Source organism: Lissotriton vulgaris, chromosome 12 (genome assembly GCF_964263255.1).
Source record: "Lissotriton vulgaris chromosome 12, aLisVul1.2, whole genome shotgun sequence".
Classification (NCBI taxonomy): Eukaryota; Metazoa; Chordata; class Amphibia; order Caudata; family Salamandridae; genus Lissotriton; species Lissotriton vulgaris.
Genome location: NC_141700.1, coordinates 334,919,534 through 334,939,708, shown reverse-complemented (window position 1 = coordinate 334,939,708; position 20,175 = coordinate 334,919,534).

Sequence of the window (20,175 nt, the reverse complement as noted above, 5' to 3'; positions counted from 1 at the left end):
CGCGATCACAACACACCCAGTGACACCGACAGTGATGATGGTGTGCAGCCTACGTCCCTATAGAGTAATACTGGTGTGATATTCCTATCAGGAAGGATAACATCTCCTACCACATGCTCACTACACGACTTCCAGATCACAGATGGCTGGGTGGGTGGGGAGAGGTAGATAGAGGGAAGTGGGAGCGACACAAGCTTCCAACAGCACTGAAGACTTATTGCACTAAAGGTTTGGAACTTAGCCCTCTGGGGGTGTTTAGTTTACTTAAGGGGGGAGGGGACCTCTTTCATATTGTTTAGAAAAGCAGAAGTACACCTTAAATTAATGACTGGTCATTACTGGAAGGCCGCTGGGACCACATGCCTTGATTTAACGTAAACGCCGCCCGACCTCCGGGTTGTGGGCTAAATGGCCGTGTATCAGTACTATGTCATTGTCGGTGTTTTCATCACCGATTATCTTACAGTGGACCAACATGTAACTTCTACTAATTACTGCAATAAAAATATATTTACAAAAAAAAAAAAGTGAATCGGGCCCATCATGTATATGTATTTTTGGGGATGTAATGTGTTTTGCGGGTGTTTTTTAAATTTTATTTCACAGGATTTTGTTTACAACTGTGTTCTATGGGCATTTGGAGTTAATGATTGTTTAAGTAAACCAGTCTTGGTTTAGATAAACCACTGGTTTTTACTTGAATTCGTTTTTTAAGGTTTCCTAAAGTGTTTCCTTTTTTAAAACACTTTTTGGGATTTTTTATGGAACTTAGATACTTTGGATTGCTTTGAGGGAGTACTATTGCATTCATAATATTTTGGGAGGTGGTTAGGTATTATTTACTTCATTTGTGCTAGATTACTATTTTTTATTATGTGGAGACAGAGAAAGAGCTGCAGCTAAAGAACTGTAATTTGTATTTCTTTTATTCATTTTGTGTGAGGAATACAGTATTATGGCGCTCATTATGATGTTGATCGGCAGTCCCAAAACGAAATGATGCTACTGAAAACTTCCATTGTGCAATGGGAGCTTGTGCAGCAGTCAAAAACCACCCGCAGCATGAGCTTCCATTGTAAAATGTATGTTTTTGCACATCCCTGCACTGTGTGGCTGGCACCCCTCACAGTGCCTGCCACACAGTGAATGGATGTGAAGGGGTGCAACAAAGGTGCCCCCCAATACCTCAACCATAAGGCCAGGTGGGAAGTGGGCCCTACTAGGGACCCCCAAAGTCGCTCTCTGACAGCCTTTCCATGTTGGAACGGCCGACATGGGGAGGCTGTTGTAAACCAACATCATAATCCCGATGGCGGAAACGCCGTCTTTAAGGGATTATGTGCTGCTTTCCAACAAGTCGGAACAAGTTGGTCCTTGAGCCCGTCGGAACAAGTTGGTTTGACCAACCAGTTTACACTAATAATTCAGTGGTTGGAATGTAAACCTACGATGTCGGTCGGTAAGCCTCCAACGAGCATTCAGAGGCTTAGCGACCGACATTCTAACAAGACCCTATAATCTTTATGGCAACTTTATGTGATTGTTCTATGGAAATATTCAGATTTTGTGCTGTCATTATTTTATGTAATGAATTGAGTTTGCTTTTTACTATCTTGGTGATGGTTACATCTTTTCAAAAAAATTATTTAATATATAATTTTATTATATGAGTCCTTATCAACATTATAATTTAAAAAAGGTTTTGACTTATCTTATTAAAATTTTGTATTTATTACTTAAAAAAATATATTTTGCATGTTGGTTTAGAGTTTGTCATAGTTTTTGAGGACTTTGGTGACTTAGCATTTATTTTATAATATGCTTTTGGCTATGATTTCTCAATAATCTACTCCTTTGTTATCTATGAAAAGTTTGAATTAAAATTGTAGCATGTCATACATTCTTGTAGTTTGTTTGCTGAGTTCTTGTTTTCAGTGTTCGCGTTGCGTATTTCGGTTTCCGGGCGCTAGTTGCATGCTTGCTTTGGGCATTTCCTACGTGTGGGGAGCAATTACGTCATCGCATCCGTTTTTGCGTGCTCGCTGGGGAAATATCGCGCAAACTTACCCATGCGGTCCTCAATGGGCGTGGCCATCTTGTTTTTCATTAATTGCTATGGTTCTGGGTATGCTTTTTCCATCCTGCTTTCATCTTTGCAATCCTTTGTTTGTTTGAACTTTTTTACTCATAATACATCCCTCTTTTCTTCTACATCTATATTTTGTGTTTTATTCTACTTTTGGTTACTTTAAATTTTATTTACTTTTTCCCTATTCTCTTACCAATTTATTTCCATTCCTGTCCAGCACAATGGCAAACGGGGCCGGGAAGAACAAGGGGAAGGGTCCTGCACCCCGTACCCGGCTCCCTTGCGGGCGATTAAGGAGGGGAGCCTGTATTGGCACCGGGAGATTTTCAGCGCGGTGGAGGTGTCCACACTTATCTTTTATGTTCAGCGCCACCTCCCAAAGACCATCGCAGCAGGCGGCGGGCCCGGTGCAGGGTATGGCCTCTGTGAGTGTCGCAAGCTCTGGGATAAGGTGTGCCGGGCCCTGTTAGGGAGTTGGGGGTCCGGTGCACCTACCATCAGGCGACACACAGGTGGGCTGACCTCCTTGATCAGGAGCAGGACCTGCTCGACCTGCTAGGCGTGGAGATCCTGGGGCTTGGTGAGTAGCTATTTAATAACTACTTTGTTTTCTTTTTCTCTGTGTTATTATTATATTGCTAATATATGTTTTTCCCGAAGAGCAAGAATGCTGCCGATTTGATTACATTGCAGGTAAATTAATGTTTATAGCTTCTGTGATTGCAGGTGCACTGCTCGCCTGCTCAGTGTCCTTGCTACTATGCTTACTTGTTTGCAACGTTGTGCTCATTTGGCCTGATTATGTATGAGTGTAGTACTTTACAGAACTGCGTAATGCTAGAGAGACTAGAGACTCAAGGCTAATCCTTCCTTTGTACTCCTGCTGCCACTAAGAAGAAGAGATAGTGGTGGATTGATAGGTTGAGTATATTATGATTTGTTATTAGTAGTTGGACATTTTTTAGAGGTCTGCAATCATGATGACGGACTGTGTCTGTCACGTCGCGTGCTGCTTAGTGCTGGCAGTCGTAGTAGAACCTTTTAGTTGTTGGTTTAGTTAGTGATTTACATAACTTTCCAAATAGACGGTTTGCAAATCCAGCAATACTGTACTATCCTCCTAGTTGACCAGATCAGATAGGTCAATACATGTAGTGAAATTGTTGGTAATTTGTTTCCCCAAGATAAATTTAGATTGTGGTCAAAGAAATCAATTATTTAAAAAAAACAATCATCCATGTTTGTGTTTATTTTATGATCATCAGCAACTCCCAGGGGCAAGAGGACGATAGCGACGCCGGCGGAACAAGGAGGATAGGATCGGTCCTCTGCAGTCTCTTCTGCTCTAAGTAAGTACATTTTTCTGTTTTTAATATTAATCATTATACTTCCCTAACTTTTACAGCACCTATTCATTCCAAACTGTTTCCTAATTCTATTTTTTACAAAATAGTCTTTGATCTTCTTGTAGACTGTTTCTACATTCTTATCCTGCCTCTACTATCACTCTCTGTGCTATTACTATTTACTATTATTATGATTCGGTCTGTGTTGGTAGCTAAGCTTGCCCAGTCGGCAAACGGTGTTAAACAAAACTCTGATCCAGCAATAGCTCTAGGCACTTAGTGCAGTTCTCTGGGTTGCCCTTGCTGTCTATTCCAGTGTTCTTAATGTAAGTGCTTTGACAATTTCCAACAACAAAATGTCAATGTGTCCACCAAGAATAAGCTAGTAGTTGGCTTTTTTGATTTGATAGGAGCACATACCATACCGCTAGTGTTTCAGGGACTATTCTGCACATACAGAAGTATGGACAAGAGAAATAGGCCATTGTTGATTATAGGTGCAGTTCGACTTTCCACATACCTTCCCTGACCGACTATCTAGTGTGTCTGACCAATGATTATATGACCCAGTAGAACAGAAGAAGACTACCGCCGAGTCCCGACCTATCAGAGTCACCAAAGCATGCCTGCAAAGTGCAGTAGTGCAAACCTTTCCACTCACTCTCTCGTGAACAAAAACCACACCGTGTTTTTTAGTTCTAAAGTTTTATTTTCAAATATGAAAGAAAGAAACAATGTCTTTATTTTTAATAGCGCAGTATTCCGAGCGAGCAGTGGTGATAGATGACGTTAAAGTTTAAACACCCTTCCCTAGAATCAATATACTTCATCTTAACACATCTAATTATTAGAATATCTGTGCGGGAGCCCTCACCTTGAACTTCAAGTACTGGTGGTGATGAGGACAGGAGTAGGTGGTGAATTGAAAAGCTCTTGTTGGCAGAAGGGCAATGGAATCTTCTGTCTGTAATTAGAAAAATGGTGCACGTTAAAAAGCAAGCATTCATCAGTTGTGCCAAAAAGTGTAGCATGTAATGGCTAAGCATATAAAAGGTTAACACCCACCCCAAAACCATCACTTTTTTCATTCCCAATAATTAAAAATTGTTTCTGTATTAACATTTTCTTCCATTACGAGAAGAAATAGGGGGTGGTGTATGGCATCTAAAAATATGACATGTTTTTCGAGGCGTCATCACAACATCGGATGCGGCACCTCCCACCACCCATTCCGGGGCCAGCAGTGCAGAGGCGTCCACTACTCCAGAGGGTGATGCGGCGGCGCCACAAGTGCCACCAGGAGGAGCTGTGGGGGATGGCTCAGCAGAGGCGGACGGTGGTAAGTTATTATACTTCTTACTTATTGACATTTTAGAGTAGGCTCACAAAGGAGAGTATGATGTACTGTACAGTAGACAGTACACTAGTACAAGTACACTGTTCTGTTAAGAACAGTTACTAATTTAGAACTACATTTTTTCCAATGACGGAGAAGACAGTCACCCTTGACTTAGCAATAGCATTAGTGGCGGTACTTCTTGAGTAAGCAATGGCCCCCTCTATTTGACTTCAACTCAGCTGGGAAACATTTAGCGTGAAGCCAAGTCATATCAGAAGAACTTGAGGGATGTGATGAATGAAAAGGGAAAGAACTTAGGGTGAAAGGAAGGGCGAGCAAGTCGTAACGTTTATGACTGTAAAGAATGATACATGTTTTTGAATGCAGGCAGAGGTGGCTGATAGGAAGGAATCAGAGGCATGGCTGCTTGAAGCAAAGATGGTTGGAGGACAAAGAAAAGATGACTGCCTCTGTGGGTGAATCAGAAAATGCATGTGTGGTGTGCGTTGCAATATATCATTTGGGTGAAAATCAAATGCAAGTCAAGACGGTGGTTTACCAAATAAAATGAAAAGGGGGTCAGTTGGTTGTTGAGAAAAAGTAAAGTTGGTACATTTGAGACATTAAGAAGAATGATAGACGTTTACTTTGGAAGCCTGGATTGTATCTTCTTCCTCATAGATAGCAGAGGTGTATGTGTAGAGCAGATGCTCAGTGGATGAAGAGTGTTAGTTTGAACAGCATGTCCATGCCAGAGTAGCAAAGCAGAGGAAATCCAAATACTAGAAGTTGTGATTGTTCAGAAATACTCCCTTGACTAACAGTACAGTAGTTTACTTTGCAAGCACATCATATATTGTGTATGTATTGTATAGTTGACATTATATCAAGTCAAGTGCCTTCCTCCGGCAATTATGGGTACCATACTCACTCTCTATGTTAATAATTTACTTTCAGCTGTGTCATCAGTGGACTATTGCTGTTGTTCACTCAATCTATCTAAACAAAGCACCTAAAGTCATCCATCATATAAGCAAAGATCATGTGATCGGCAGGATATATGATCAGAAATGAATAATCTTCATTTTCCTTTGTAGTAGTCAAGGCCTGGGGGGGGCAGTGCGAAATATAAATTACATTGAGCAGTAACCGAGTAGGCCAGTGCCACCCCTATAGAAAAGTAAGAGCTTCCCTATCCCCACCCTCCTGCACTGCCTAAAGTATTGCGAGTCTGCGTCATCATGGCTTGTGTCTGTTTTTCTTGGGTGCAAGATGAGTGAGCTGGCATTATGCCGGCTACCACAAGTTCACGTACAAGTAATTTCTTTCGCAAACAAGAGAAAAAAAGAAGAAGACTGGTGTACTCTCTGACTCTCTGACTATGTAGTGAGTCCAAAGTGCTGCTAGTCGAATTCCTGAAACTCCCACTAATGTTACAGACCTACAAAGACGGCGGAAATATACGTGCCAAAATGTTATACTGTGCTTGCAAGTTGCTAGTGTTACTGTGAGACAACTTTCTGTTGAATTATTTTGTGTTAATGTTAAAGAGTATTGGTTACAGTATTTTTCTTTCTTTCTTCATATAGATGCTCCACAAAAGTTCACCAGAAAAGAGATGGTTGTCCGCGCCAGGGCCCGGAAGCTGGAGCCCATTTGTGCTAAATATCGGCGGCTGTGGGCTCGGGAGCAGGAGGAGGAGGCGGCAACAACTGCATCCTCCTCCAGTGCCCCCGGGACCACCAGCCAGCAGTCTCCAGTTGTACGGTGCTGTGGTCCGACAGACTCCGCCGCCACCGCGCAGCAGCAAGCAAAACACATGCTGCCCCCCCAGAGCCTGGATGGCACATCAGCGCCACCTCCGCAGGAGAGTGGACTCCCTGGAGCGCGTGATGGAGAAGCTCCAGCACCAGCTCCGGAACCTCCGCAAAGAGATGCGGGACCACCTGTCCACAGGACACAGCCAGAAGAAGTGACTGTCCCTTGCCCCTTTTTTAAAGACTGTTGGGGGATGGGAATTTGGCGTTGGGGATTCAAAGGGAGGACATTTGGACATTGGTTGCGTTTTTTGAATAGTTTATTTTTATTAGGGAAAATATATTTATTTATTTTACATACTTATACATAGTATACGCGTTCCTATTATTTTGTGTATTGGCGGGCGGGGATTACTGTACATTTGGTTTCCTCAAACTTACCAGCATGAATTATCTAAATGTCCAAAAATGTACAAAAGTGCCACTAACAGAGTTAGTGAATTCAATTGCCCTACTAGTACTTTACTAGTACTACTGTCAGTCTCTCCTCTCCTCCGAGTCCTAGCCCATTATTCTACCTCCCCAAAATGCTTATCTTACCTGTGCTTCATATTTGAGAATAGAGCTAGGCACAGGGCTGGATGCATGGCAAATGGCGAATAAGGTTTGGTATGGAATCCTGGACGGACGAAATGTCATCGTTGTGCTGATGGTAGTAGTGGTACACACTGGCAGTAGCAGCATATGAAAAAAAAGGAAATGAAACATTGAGTGGCCTGAGCGTAGCATTAGAACAGTAAAATAGATAGTACGGTAGAGAAAAGTGCCATAAATTGTAGCCTTAGCAGTGCTAAAGTATTCAAAATATAAGTACTAGTTGTGTGGAGTATGGCTACTACAAGAAATAGTATTGAAGGAGAAGGACACAGCAGCGTAAGCATTAAGCATTTGATTCGTCACGTGTAGGAGGAAGATGTTGTTGATGATCAATCCACGATGGCGCACATGAAATTCTAATTTGAATGATTTTTCTGTTGCTTTGACCTTATCCTCCCCAGCAAGTGTGTGGAATTATTGTTGTCATTTAGTCACACCTCAATAAAAACAACACAGCCCGGGGGAAGAGGGTTAGGGTTTAAATATTGGATGGGAATGGGGGTTTTTGGGAAAGTTTTATGGAGAGAGGAAAAAAAACACAGCATGGACAAACAACAAATGAAGATAAACAAATCTTTGGATAAGAAGATATCCATAAATCGTTTAAGGGACATAAAGGAAGTGCATGCACTACTGCATGCATGAAGTTGTTTGCTAGATGGATGGTTAGTTTACTGAAAACAAAGTAGTACTTTCTACAACTTACTAACTATGAAGAAACAATGTTACTGTACAGGGCTGCAATATTTATGCAATTTCACTTGCCCATCTGCCCTCAGAGAGAATAAACACTTAGTACATTAAATTAGTTTTAAAAATAGCAAAGAAAAACGTATACAATGGCTGGAGGGGTGAATTTGAAGCAGAGAGCAAACAAATGCACAGAGTCACACTCATAGAAGTTCACAACAATAACATTATTTAAAAGGTAAGGAGAAGTGAAGAGGATACTGTAGCTGTATATTGTAGTTGTCCTGTTGAATTTGGGAAGTTGCATGCATCCAGCCATTCCTCCTACTCGCGGTACTCCTCCAGTCCATCTGACGCTCCATCGATCAATCTTGGTGACCAGACACACTGTCCACTGCCTGCCTGGCGGATGCGGAATTGCGGATCGCTAATGGTAAGCCTGAGTTAATCGTTTTTCCCATCGCACAGTGTAAAAGCTGGCCTGTAATTGTTGATGGAAAAACAAGAAGTGATATTATAACAACACAGAGAAAAAAATATAAGGTATGATGTGTAGTGCAAAAATAACACTTTCACTTTCAGAGGCGACAGTACATTACGTACATGCATCATTTCTAAAGTGCCTACTCTGAGTCTCTGTTTCCAGGATAATAATAAGCACATATCAGGCCAGGGACATGCAGACGGTCAAGGCAGGCAGCACTGAGTGAACCAACCTCCATGTGGCATACCTCTTTGACACAGACAGACAAAGCAGATCTAATTTTATACAGCAAGCCATATAGCCGCAATTTTACATGAACCGCTGTCTGGACTCTGGCATAACACTACACTGGCTCGACCACTCAATACTACAACTAGACAGACATGTAGTTCTGCTGTAGTAGTTGTTATTGAGTGGTTTACCTGTTTGCCACTCACAAATTGGCCATAGTACTTCTGTAATCCGACGATGATGATCCATCCATCCCAGTGAGTGACTGTAAAGAAAAAAGTTATATTATTTAACTTTGATCATCAACACTTATCATCATCATAGTATATTGGCAAACAGTGAGCCCAAGGACATTTTGCATATTGGAAAATGCAATGTAGTGGCCCCTGCAGTTGAAGAACAATTTGAATTAAACAAGGTAAAGAAAAACAAGTAGACTTGAGTTTCATTTAGTGTGTAAAAGATTAAATAATAACAGAAGATATGTGATTCATTTCATGCAAAACAAACAAACAGCAATTGCTTTCATCAGAGCCAGACAGCCATTGCTGTCCACTGCATGCCATCTTCTCATTATTCATTACCTGTTCCACTTTTTGTCCACATCTTGTTCTGAAAATTAAGGCCCACAGGCCAGCCTCTCCTGTCAATTTCAGAAGTAACTGTCAGCAATCAGCATGTAGGCAGTAATTCCAGTCCCACTTGAGGGGACTCGTCTACAAAGCCAAAGTTTCTTGATTCTGCATAATCCAGCCATATGCCTTGAGGGAAATGGGTAGGGGGAGTCTGGAGGAGGAGGATAGAAGAGCATCACTGAGTTGTGAACTTGTGAACCTCAGGAATGCAGACAGCGGCACCTTCAAATCAATAATGAAATAAGATGAAGACAGTGCCGCTGATGGATTTGTTGTGATTAGGTAATTAGAGTTTTATTGTGGTAAAAGTTGCAAAGCAAAGAAAGACACACAGGAATAAAAGTGAATAAGGATGAAAAAAAAAGGAAGTCATTTTCAGGCCTCGGTGTCAGGGAAGTAGAGCTTGTCCTCAAACTCTGTGAATTGAGTCGGGAGTAGGTCAGCTAACAGAGAAGAACTTCCATCAACTAAGTCGGTGTCCTTTTCTTCCTGCGTGCATTCACGTATTTTGTAATCTGGTGGTATGAAGTGCTGATTCATCTTGATCATTGTTAACCTCTCCACATTTTTGGACGAGAAGCGGGTCCTTTTTGAAGTTACAATGGCACCAGCAGCATTGAAAACACGTTCAGAAGACACTCTTGCGAGTGGGCAAGACAAATAATTTAGAGCCAAGTTGGTGATCAGTGGCCATTGAGGCCTTTTCCCATACCAATACAGCAATGGGTTATGATCGATGAAGACCTCTGTTGGGTCATCCAAATAGGCCTGCACCAACCGCTCAAGGTCCTCCACTTTGTGTACCATCTGTTGCCTTTGCATCAATACTGGAACGAGTAAACCCTTGATGAGTTATCCAAACTGCTTCCGACAATATTATGGCAGGAACTGGTGCAGGTGATGATCCAGTTGCTGGTGTCTTTAACAGCTCTGAGGGAAAGTGACTGCCTTCGGCCACAGAAGTGGACCTTGACGCCGGATGGCCTGCTGATTCAGTAGTAATTCTACCGGTTCCTTCAATTTCCTGCCACTCTTTTTCGAACCGAGTGGCTGACCGAGCTAGCCAATGTTTGTACTTTGAAACATCTTCTTCATTAAAATGAATGAATGCTTTGCTGGCCAGTGCCTTTTTGTACCGTGGATCCAGAATAGTGGCACAAATGTAATGTTGTTCTGTATATACTTTTTTTAAGCCTTTCATTGTCAACTAGGCGGGTTAATAAGCTCTCCGCCAACTGATATGCATCTTGCTTGGCAGTATCACCTTTGAACGTTTCAGACATCGCCTTCAGTTGGTGCTCCAGCATGCGCAACAATGGGATAGCTTTGCCCAAAGTACAGTCCTCCCTGCTGACTTCATGTGTGAAGACCTCAAAAGGACGAAGCATGTCTGTCAGGCTTTTAACTAGCTTCCATTCCTCCAATTCTAGCGCCATGTCTTTCATAGTAGAACCCAATGCAAAAACATACTCATTGATTACCAAGCACTGCTCAGACAGACGGTCAAGCATGTAGAAGGTTGAGTTCCAACGTGTTACCACCTCCTGGAGGAGTCCTCTGACTGGCAGTCTACGTTCACGTTGCATGTTCCTCATCTGCTTCCGGGCCTTAAAAGAATGGCTGAAATGTGTGCAGATTCTTGGGCAGGTAGTCAGTAACTTGCTGACTGTGTTTTCTTTTTTCAAGAACTCTTGCAAAACAATGTTAATACTGTGCGCCAAACACGGCACTCTGAAATAGCCACCATCATGCATGGCCTTAACTATATTACTGCCATTATCCGTGGAAACATAACCAATCATGCACTTTCTTGGATGCAGCCATTTATAGACCTTACTTTGAAACTCATCCAAAAGGTTTAGTGCAGTATGAGTTTTTTCCATGACAAACATGGCTACTGTTGCATGTTTCCGAGTAACTTGAACAACTGTGTCCGGGTCAACGGCTGCATATAACTTGTCTCTAACCCCTGCAAAAGAAACCCTGTGTGCAGTGATGCACATGTAATCAAGGGCTTGGCAACTGGTCCACATGTCTGTTGTCAGGTGGATAGTGTGAACAGCACTCTTCTGCAAAGCTGCCCCAAACACCTCCAGCTCATCTTGATGTAGTGCTGGAACCGCAACTCTGGCAAAATAGGACCGGCTAGGAACCTTCCATTTAGGGCAGACTGTTGCCACAAATTCTAGAAAACCCACCCATTCCACGTTAAGAAAAAGGGAGAAGGTTCAGCACTAACATTTTAGCCAGCATTGCATTATAAAGACGTGCCGAATGGTGGTTGCGTTCAAATGGCGCATCCAACCATAACATGATTTTAATGGTGGTCTGGCCTGTTTTCATACGTGATAATGATGATGATGCAAACTTCTTCAACCCAGTTAGGCTCATTGACTCTTAGTGTGCCTCATACATGTTGCTGGGGTAGAGGGTGTGGGCGCTACCACTGCAGTGCTGCTGCCAGGGGTACTAGGTGTACCAGAAAAAATGTCTGTTGCTTCTTTACTTCCCCCCTGCATGATCAGCCCCTCGTCATCATCATCAGATGCAATATGAATGGATACATTTCGATTTGTTGTACTTTTGGCTTCCCAGAGCTTCCTTAGGTGTGCCTCCCAAATGATAATGTTGTGTTTTTGAAGATGACCTCTCTGGCCTCCAGTACCATCGTTGGTACCAAGCTTACCCCGACTAACTACTGTTTTACAAATCGAACAAACTACCATGTTTTCTGCCTTTTTGCTAACACTAAAGATGTCCCAAACTGGGGACTGGAGATGTCTGCTGGTTGTGGAGGCGCTACTTTTAATGCCAGATGAAGTGGAGGATGGGTGTGGCTGAATTTGACTCTGTTGTGCACTTACAGCACCACTACTTGAGGTAATGGAGGTCGAGCTGGATGGAGGTCCCTGCCAGTCCTTCTGACGAGAAAATATGGAAGCTGTAGGTCGTGTTAGTGTAGTAGTTAACTGCGTTGGTGGTGGTACCAGTGCCACGCCGCCCACATCCCGCTCAGCAGCAATTCGGGATAGGGTCAAAATGTCTGTCTGCTGCATGCCCGCTGGGCCTGGAGTGACGACTGTGATGACTGGGTTGTCGTCGTCAGACTGTTCATCAGCAGCAGAATACATCACTTCTTGTTCGTCGTCATCACCCATAAGTGAAAGCCTTGCGGGAACCTTCCTTTTAGGCTTAGCTACCTTTGTCGGCTCATGGCGTGCTCCCTCTCAGACTGCATTGGTGGGGTCCAACCAACCAACATCAAGATCATCAGAAGGAAGGGGGCTTGAAGAAGAACTTGTAGAAGCCCTCCTTGACCTTTTTCTTGCTGGGGATCTGGAGGACAATGGATCATCATCAGGAGGCGTGGCTTCCTCGGATGATACCTCCGCTTGAATCTTGAATTCCTGATGTGCCCCTACTTCTGGAGTAACAAGCATTGTGGGCATTTGTGCAGCTCCATGTGCCTCAAGTTGTGCCTCTCCATGCGCCTCTAGTTGCGCCTCTCCATCTGCCTCTCCTTGCGCCTCTCCATGCGCCTCTCCATACGCCTCTACTTGCGCCTCTACTTGCGCCTTTACTTGCACCTCTCCTTGCGCATGTATTTGCGCTTGTACTAGTTGCAACTGTGGTTAAAAAGTGCGGCTGTGGTTGTTGAACTCTCATCAGATGATTTACACCCTGCGTTGATTGGATGCTACTTTCTTGCGATGAGCCAACATCACTGGTTGATGGTGATTGAGCAATTAAAGTGGCTGCGTCTGCAGCACTTATGCTCTTGGAACTAACTTGGCCTGGTGGCACTGAGCACATTGAAGCGGAGGTTCTGGTCCCAACTTGGTCCCCGGCGGACCCCGCTGCTGCAGGCGTAGTTTTTTTTCTCCAGAAAAAAAGTGCCTGTGGGCACACCAGTCTCCTTGGTAAGTGGTGCTACTTGATTCTTCTGCTCCTTCTTACTGGCAGTGGCACTGGCAACTTTGTTGGTAGAGGAGATACGGCCACCTTTCTTTGGGCCCTTCTTCTTCAGATGTCAGAACAGCAGGCCGCAGTTGCACAAGTTGCATAGTTGTCTGTGGCCACACGTGACGTCACGTGACGTTGTGCTGCACACACCGCTGCAGGACGTCTTCCTGGCACTGATGAATGAATAGCGATGACTGATGTGGTTCTCTTGTGCACCTAAAAGCAAAGGAAGCCAGAGGAACATCAGTTACAGAAATGTTGCATATGTCGTGCTTCAATTAATATTTGCAAATAGGCATTTATTATTATTACAACACACCCAAAGACCCAAAATAAAAATTGCAATTCTAATAAAAAATGGATGTTTATATTAATAGAAGAGAGACTACACAGAGACAGTTGTTTCATGCACCACTCACTACCCCTGGGCATAATGGATGAAAGCAAGTGAAACTAGTTGCAGGTCTGAGCACACTGCCTGGCTTCAAAATTGCCCCTTGACCCCCAGCCGCATGGCCAGGCCCTGCCTGGACCAGGCCTCAAAATGGCCCCCACTCACATGGCCAGGCCCCAACAACACCCCAAAAAGTCGAAAAAGACACAAAAATCTCCATAATGCAATGCCATCCATGCCCTTAATGATGTTTAAATTCAATACACTCCACAGAAAGACTTGGTCCATGCACCACTGAGTACCCCTGGGCATAATGGATGAAAGCAAGGCAAACTGGATGCAGGCCTGAGCACACTGCCTGGCTTCAAAATGGCCCCTTGACCCCCACCCACATGGCCAGGCCCTGCCTGGACCAGGCCTCAAAATAGCCCCCACCCATATGGCCAGGGCCCAACAACACCCCAAAACGTCGAAAAAGACACAAAAATCACCACAATGCAATGCCATCCATGCCCTCAATGATATTTAAATTCAAGACACTCCTTGATGCTGTTTGTGAATCGAGAGGAGGTCTAGCTGAAGGGGAGTATTGCCTGTGTTTCTGCCCGAGGATTTGCCCACTGCCATCCATGCCCTCAATGATGTTTAAATTCAAGATACTCCACAGAAAGACTTGGTCCATGCACCACTGAGTACCCCTGGGCATAATGGATGAAAGCAAGGCAAACTGGATGCAGGCCTGAGCACACTGCCTGGCTTCAAAACGGCCCCTTGACCCCCATCCACATGGCCCGGCCCTGTCTGGACCAGGCCTCAAAATAGCCCCCGCCCACATGGCCAGGACCCAACAACACCCCAAAAAGTTGTAAAAGACACAAAAATCACCACAATGCAATGCCATCCATGCCCTCAATGATGTTTAAATTCAAGACACTCCTTGATGCTGTTTGTGAATCGAGAGGAGGTCTAGCTGAAGTGGAGTATTGCCTGTGTTTCTGCCCGCGGTTCGAGGACATTGCAACAGTCCGCACCTGGACTAGCGCTGAAGCGCAGTGCTCGGGAAAGGTGAGGGTTCAACTGGCAACAGGGCTGCGAGCGTTAACACAGGGACTTCATCTCCCAGGAGTCCCTGTATGACCTATTAACATCACCTGGTCCGCTCTCCCTCCCTGCCTGCCCCGCCCCCTGACAACGAAGGAGTAAAACCTGCCGCATTTGGAGAGACCGAGGGACACTCCTTAATGCTGTTTGTGAATCGAGAGGAGGTCTAGCTGAAGTGGAGTATTGCCTGTGTTTCTGCCAGAGGATTTGCCCACTGCTCGCTGGACCCGCTTTGCGGGTCCCGCTTCGCGGTTTGAGGACATTGCAACAGCCCACACCTGGACTAGCGCTGAAGCGCAGTGCTCGGGAAAGGCGAGGGTTCAACTGGCAACAGGGCTGCGAGAGTTAACACAGGGACTTCATCTCCCAGGAGTCCCTATATGACCTATTAACATCACCTGGTCTGCTCTCCCTGCCTGCCTGCCCCGCCCTCTGACCACTTTCTCTCCTTTCATAGCAAGCAGAACATACCGCTGCGCTGGAGCGCGCGGGAGCGTCCCGGGAGAAGCCCGGGACAAGGGCGGGCCGTCTGTGGCCGTCAGGGGCTGCAGGAGGCTGGGCTGGGCCTACTCCCTGACATTTAGCTCAGAACTATCGGACATTGTCTCATCCTTGATTTAGTGAGTTGTTACCCTTTTGAGTTCTATACACTGTTACTATTATAAGCGAATCTTATTGACGTGCGCCCCTGCGCTGTGGTATAGTGTGAATACGATTCTTTCCACCATAGTTAGCCGGCTTAAAACATGTCTTCGCACTCACTTCATCCCTTACCTAATCCCTTACCTTCTACGGTAGGGGTTGCAATCCTAGGTCCTCTAGATAAATATTTTTTCCGGAGCTACTCGTGAGATTGACAGAGAAATTGCCTTAGCTGAGAGACGTGCTGAGCGCCGGCTATCTGTTGAACTCTTTAAACTCCCCTTAGAGAAGCGGGCATCCTAGGGCTTTCCGGTGCCGGTCCTCTCCCCAGCACGCGCAACTGATCCTGAATCGAATGCTTGCCCACTTTTGGACAAGTCATTTGCAACTGCTCTGATGCTTAGCCCTGACAGGGTGGAGTGCATGTTAGACTTAGTCCCACCTATTGAAGATGAGTCCTTGGCTGTGAAGTCTACTAACGCCCCTCCCCTCATGCGTACCTTTAATATCATTTCTAGCAATGGGGAATCCCCTCCCTCACCAGTTTTGCAATCTCACGCAGTAGCCAGAATTGTCCACACCAAAAGGAAAAGGAATGTTAGTCCTCGTAAAGGTTGCTATCCTAAACCCTATAGGAAAATTAGGAAAGTTGGAACTAGGGTGGGAGCAATTCAAAAGACCATAGGGGTGGGTGCAGGCTGCTCTCAGGGTGACACGGGGGTGTGTCCCCCGGTGTGTTACCAGCTAAACCATGTGATATTCTGACTACGGTACCTGCTGAGCTCACACCCCTCGACATCCCCCTGATTGTCCAGATAGAGAAAATGATGAAATCTCTACTGACTCCGGTCGTAGAGAGAGTCAAAAGGCTGGCGGAGCGGCTGGACAGCTTTGAGCAAGCGACACTGGATAATTTCTTCTCTACCAAATCCTTAATTAAATTACACTCCAGGATTGGGGCCGATGACCCAGGGGGGAACTTGCTGCTAGGGCGACCTCTGCTACCCCACAGGACTTATCTAATGTAAATGGAACGGTCAAAGGGGTGTCAGCGGTAGAGGCCCCAACTCTACCTGTTGTCACCGTTAAAGGGGGTGATCGAAACCCAGGACTGGCCACAAAGAACATAACCAAATATCCAGACCCCCCTAGGGCTATTAATACCCATGTCAAGAAGCCCGTAGGCTTTGAGGATACTGACAAAAATGTCAAGAAGCCCGTAGGCTCTGAGGCTACTAAAAAAATGGCTATGATAATTTAAGAAATTCTGGAACTGGCAAAGGTCCTGAGCTAGCCCAATCTAGAAGAACCAGCTCTATTCCTCCCCTTATTATCCAGCCCGATGCACTTCCCCTCAAAGAGGCCCCCAGAATACCACCCATGAACCTGCCCCCAGTCTGTCACCCCTATGTTGCTATTCTCACCAACGTACCACCCTTGATGGCTGGACAGCCAGAATCCTACCAGACGCTAAAAAACAAAACTATGCACTGGTTAAGGATAAATAGCCCTCTGCCCAGGGAATTAGATGGGTTGATTCTGGGTGTTAGAAGGGTAGGGTGGGTGGACCGTGGGCATAAGCGCTTTGAGGGTGACTGTGTGGTGGTTAATTTTAAGGATGCTAGGGTTGCCCAGATAATTTCCAACCAGAACCTAAGGGATCAGTGGTGCCGGCATTGGAGTAGAAGATCTGACCTACTTCTACCCGAGATCAGTTGGCAACCATTATGGTACTACTTTGGATGGTAGAGGATGGCAAAATGTTACCCTCCCCGGGTACGACTCCTTCCCTATGCCTTACCAGACAGCTTCATGGCTGGGGCCATATGGAAGGATGCCAGGATATTGAAACAATACTTTTCCTGGGATCGTTCACTTGTCCCCGGGTTCGAGTTCTCGGACGGAGTCCTATGTCTTGGAGACCAATAATACCAGTCTGACACCCTCCCTAGTTGTACGTAGTCCCCAAGCACAGGGTGCCAATTTGAGTGTTGGGATTAAGCAAGGAGAAAGTGTACCTCGTTTATTCCCTGAGAGGGAGCGGGTCCCCAACCTCGTACCTCACAGCGAGCCACCTGTGGCAGATCCTGATATAAGGATTCTCAGCTGGAACGTTGCGGGTATCACAAGGCAGCTGGCTGTACCGGAATGGAACACCCTTGTGGAGGGCTACTCTATTTGCATTTTCCAAGAAACTTGGAGTAGGGAGTCTTGCCACAAGGTAGGTTACTCATCCTTTTTTCGGCCAGCAGTACCATCCCCTTCCGGGAGGGCCGCCCCTCAGGAGACCTTCTCATATGGGTCGCCATTTCACTTGGCTGCCAAGTTACCCAGCAAGTGTCAGACTCACTCGATCTTCTGAGCATAACACTTAAGGGACCCAAGAGAGGGCTGACCCTATATATTTTTTAATATCTACGTTAGGGGTTCAAAGGGAGGTTCACACTCACCCATAGTGACAGAGCTGGAATCATTGCTCAGGAGGGGCACTAACAGCTCTCATGTCCTGGTCGCAGGGGACTTTGACTGTACGTTCGAGCCCCTTGGATTAGAGGACACTTTGGGGACTGTTGAAGAAGATACTAGGAGAGGTATACCTGTTTTAACCTTACCTCCCAGTAGAAGGTGGTCTCAAGTGGCGGTCCAAATCTACTCCTTAAACCTAGAATTCGGCCTTAGGGCTGCGAATGGCAGGACGATTTCGGATCCATCTGGAGCCCATGCTTACAACAGGGTGGATCATACGTCCAGGATAGACTATATCCTCCTTGATGTAAAACTCTGGGGCTATCTGCAGGATATGGAGGTACTCCTCTCAGTCGAGAGTGACCACAATCCGCTCTCTCTTGCCCTCCGTCCCTTGCGGACGGGGAATCCGGGGGTGCTTACGTCCCATCTGGTGTCTGCCCATCAGGAGGTATATCCCTCCAACTGCGGTAGACGCCTAAAATGGAGTAATCTTATCATGGACGAAGAGAAAGTGCTATCTGTCGTGGCACTCTTAGATACTGCCCAGTCTAAATTAGATGTAATGATTCCCCACCCGAGGAAGTTTCAGAGCTTTTTTGTGTTACCACCAAGGCTTTGAGTGAACTCTTCCATCTTTCAAGTAAGGTCTCTCGAGTTGATAAGTGCAAAAATAGGCCGAACCCATATGGTTTGTATACGAAAAAATGTAGGGCGAAGAAAAACTCCCTGATTGGTGCTGTTAGGAGTAAATCTTTGGCTGCCATAAGATTGGCAAGGAAAGACTATTCGCAGACTATGCTTGCAGCCAAGAGAGAATGGGAGGACAGGTTCTGGGCGGACCTCAGGAAAGCAAGCTTGGATAGGGATGCTAGAAGCTTCTAGAACCTTATAAGATCTAGGGACAGGTCAGACAGCACCTTGATAACGTGTAACATCCCTGCCCAGAGCTGGTTCAACCATTTCTTGTCTCTCTATACCTCTATTGAGCCAACTACCCATACTATTCTCTCACTGGGTGCATGCCCAGGGGGATCGGAGTATGCTCCCTTTACTGCTAGAGAGGTGGAGGATATAATTAAGACATTGGTGCCCTTGAAAGCAGCAGGGCCTGATGGGATACCGGGTGATCTATTACGGGCAAGTCCCAAGGAGTGGGGGAAGTTAGTGTCATCATTGCTAAATGCCATTAGCAAAGGTGCACCCGTACCCGATTCCTGGAAGGGGGCAGAGGCTGTCCCGATATTCAAGAAGGGGTGTCTGGACAACCCTGCCAACTACAGGCCAATAAGTCTCATTGACTCTTCCCAAAAAGTGGCAGGGAAGGTGACCCTGAGAAGGGTGCTCCAGTGGATGGACGACAACAACATCTTGTCGGACCTCCAAGCTGGATTCCGCTCTGGCACTGGGACCATTGAGCAGGCCTTCGGATTGGCTCTTCCACACTGGAAGGTGGTGGTGCTGGGCGGGGGCAGTCTATATTTGGCCTTTATAGACCTAAAGACTGCCTTCGACCTGGTTCCCAGGGAGGAGCTATGGAAGGTTCTGCTACATTTGGGGTTGCCCACGTACATTCTTTCCCTTTTGGTAAAATTACATGCTGGTAATTTTGAACAGGTTCGCTGGGGTATGAAGGGTGAAAAAACCAATAGGATCCCCGTGGGAAGGGGCATCCGTCAGGGATGTGAGTTAGCCCCCACCCTGTTTTCTCTTTATGTAAACGGCATGGTTGAACATCTGCTAAGAAACCCTCGGAGCCTCCTTCCTTGGCGGGCAAACGGATCCCAACACTGCTTTTTGCAGATGATACTCTTCTTATGTCAAAGTACCCTATGGGTCTTCAGAGCCTTTTAAACAGCTTTCATGAGTTTTGTCTGTTGAGGGGGTTGGTAATCAACACTGATAAAACCAAGTTTTTGGTTATGAATCCCCCGAAGAAACTCAGTCGACCTCCGGCTCTGAATTTTGAGCCATTGGAGAGGGTCTCTGAGTTTGATTACCTGGGTATTCGCCTTATTAATTCCCTCACCTGGAACCCGCACATCCAAAAAATGCTACTGGGCCATAAAAGGGTGGGAGGCACTTTACTTAAGGAACAACGCTCCTCAACAAACAAACCTATAGCCCCAGTTGTGGAAATACAATAAAGCCAGAGGGGTCAGTGCCGCCCTATATGGGGCAGAGCTGTGGGGCACTTGCAACCTGGACGTATTAGCTAAATCGGAGAGCAAATTTTTGAAAGATCTGATGGCTCTCCCATGGTGCACACCAACAGTACCAGTGCTATTGGATCTAGGTTGCAGATCTATTAGGGACCAAGCGCAACTTCGCCCCTGCTCCTTTGGGCACGGCTGTGGCGGGTGCCCGAACTAGCCTCCTAT